The 2,728-nt window shown below is 49.2% G+C and overlaps 1 non-coding gene across 1 annotated transcript; it reads right to left on the bottom strand.

Moving 5' to 3' along the window:
* Positions 1–528: 528 nt before the first annotated feature.
* Positions 529–660, bottom strand: LOC120366481 (U8 small nucleolar RNA). The gene has a single exon (XR_005581136.1). It is a non-coding gene; the product is annotated as a U8 small nucleolar RNA (small nucleolar RNA).
* Between the last annotated feature and the right edge of the window lie 2,068 nt (positions 661–2,728).

Below are 2,728 nucleotides of genomic sequence, written 5' to 3'. Positions count from 1 at the left end.
AGTATGGCAGTTTCTAAAAAAAGTTAAACGTACACTTGCCATATAATCCAGCAAACCATTCTTAGATATTAAGCCAAAAAATAAAAAATAAAAACATATGTTCACAAAAAGACTTGTACAAAAGCATTCATTGGAGCATTATTTATAATAGCTAAATACTAGAGACAACCCAAATGTCAGCCCACCGGAGAATGAATAAACAAACTGCTATGTTCATACAATGGAATATCAATAAGCAGTAAAAAGGAAGAGCGTATCAACTGTAACAACACAGGTAAATCTCAAACACATTATGCTGAGGGGAAGAAGCCAGACACAGAAAAGTCCATGCTTTACAATTCCACTTGCATGAAATTCTAGAAGAAGCAAGACTGATCCACAGTGATAGAAATCAGAGCAGTGGTTGCCTCTGGCAGAGCAGTGAGAGGATGAGGATTGACTGGAAAGAGCACAGGGAAACTTTCTAGGGTAATAGAAATATTTATATATATGTTATTTTTTTTTTCAAAGTAGTGATCGTTATAAACAATCAGATAGGCATGCTGAGTATTGCAAGTCCTGATTATGCAGAGGCGTTAATCACATTTCATGCATCTCCAATCATCGTGTCCTATCTACCCTCCAAAAGGAGGAATAGGTAAGGATTATCCCACCTGTCAATAAGTATTACATATTTTGATAGAAATGTGGGTTATACAGGTATATGCATTTGTCAGAATTCATCCAACTTACACCTAAGCTCTATGTCAGGGTGACCCATCTTTTCGCCTAACTGGGAAACATTGGAAGACAAAACATTTGTCTGGGGTCACACATAAAATACACTAAGTCACAGGATCCTTGGGGTGTCACTTTTCTGGCCAGAAACCTCTGTGGCCACTGGTGCCTTTGCCTGAGTTTTGCTTGGGCCCACTGGGCTTGTTCTGCTCACTTGGCCTGGCAGGCTTTGCTCTGTTCACACTACCAGCCTGAATTCCATGCCTTCCAAGAGTGAGCCAGGTGTGAGTGACAAGGGGTTTGTGAGTGAGTGAGCATGGGGCCTGGCTGCTACACACAGCCAGGCACACCAGCTGTGGCAGGGCAGGCAGCTCCAGGCACTGGCATGGGTGCTGGTTCTCTGCAAGGCTGCAGCTGGACCAGGCATACTGCAAACGGTTTCCATGGCCAACACTGGGGAATTCAGTGGTGCACAGAAGCTTGGAGACTCCAGGAACTGCACACCCCCAAAAAGGGCGTTACAGCCCTGACTCAGGGAGCTCCTAGGTCTGGGCTCCCCAAAGGGCTCCTTCTCTCTTCTCTCTTTCTCATCTTCCACAATGTGGCAAGCAAGGGACATATTTCAGTCCTGTTTGTGTAACAGCTCTTTCAGCCCTGCCATTCAGCAGGTCCTGAGTTCTTGTCCTGTGTCCAGGAAGAATGAGGTATGCAGACAAGTGGAGGGTAGCAAGGAAGTGCTTTATTGAGTGATAGAACAGCTCGAGGAGACTCGCAGTGGGTAGGTCCTCTTCACAGGCAGGTCATCCTGACAAGTGTCCAGCTCTCAGCAGAAAGGAGACCCATGGTGGGTAGCTCCTCTCCACAGACAGGTCATCTGTGTAAGTCTGACTGAGTCCAGGGTTTTTATATGCCTCAGAGGGGAGGAAGTATGTGCTGATTGGTCCAGGAGTGGCCATGAGCAGGCCCAAAAAAGCACTATAAGTTCTCAATCTGGTTGGCAGAACTGTCTGCCTGGCCCCCAGCCCTCAGGCTGTCCCTGGCCTGAAGGTGGGGTTTCATGTGGGACCTGCCCCTTTCTGCCCAGGAGCCTATCTGTCTCCTGCCGCCATTAACCTGTCATCCACAGTGCCCAGACTGTTCATGCCAAGGGATGCCTGCAGACCTGCCCTACCTGCTCTTATACCGACCTTGGTCTCCCTCCCCTGCTCATTGGTATTCAAAGTCTGGAGGGGCTGAAGCAGTAGGGGGCTGGCATTTTAGCACTGCCCTGAGCATGCACCTACCCAGCTGGGTCATGACAGCACCTGGGCTCAGCCACAACTTTGCTCCAAAATTGGAGTGGGTGCTGGGAGTGGGGAGAGGCCAGACAGCAGTGAATTCAGAGCCTTTAGAGGGAGGGGGGCTTCCTGGGCCCCTAGAGTGCAGAGATGCCTGGATGTGCAGCTGTGGCTAGGTGGCTACAGTTGTCCTGGGAAGGCAGGGCTCCACCCCTCCAACTTGGAAGGGAGCAGGGCTTCTGCCTGTTCCCAGCTCTCACTGGCTCTGTGGAGCCGGCAGCCCTGGCTACGCCTCCCCATCTGCAGCCAGCGTCATGGCAGCAGCTGGGCCACTGCTGCCATCACTAACACTAACAATAGCTAATGAGTGGGAAAAAAAGCACAAAAAAAATCTCATAATGTTTTAAGAAAGTTTACAAATTTGTGTTGGGCAGCATTCAAAGCCATCCTGAGCTGCATGCAGCCTGTGGGCCACAGGTTAGACAAGCTCAATTGTGCATTTCAGTAACAAAAAGTGACACTGGGTGTGGTGGCTCACGCTTGTAATCCCAGCACTTTGGGAGGCCAAGGTGGGCAGATCACTTGAGGTCAGGAGTTCAAGACCAGCCTGGCCAACATGGTTAAAACCCTGTCTCTACTAAAAATACAAAAATTAGCCGGGCGTAGTGTGGTGGGGTGGGGCTGAGGCAAGAGAATCGCTTGAACACAGGAGGCAGAGGTTGCAGTGAGCCGTG

Source organism: Saimiri boliviensis, chromosome 2 (genome assembly GCF_048565385.1).
Source record: "Saimiri boliviensis isolate mSaiBol1 chromosome 2, mSaiBol1.pri, whole genome shotgun sequence".
Lineage (NCBI taxonomy): Eukaryota > Metazoa > Chordata > Mammalia > Primates > Cebidae > Saimiri > Saimiri boliviensis.
The sequence above is the reverse complement of the archived record's forward strand: the minus strand, read 5'-3'. Positions and strand labels throughout refer to the sequence as shown.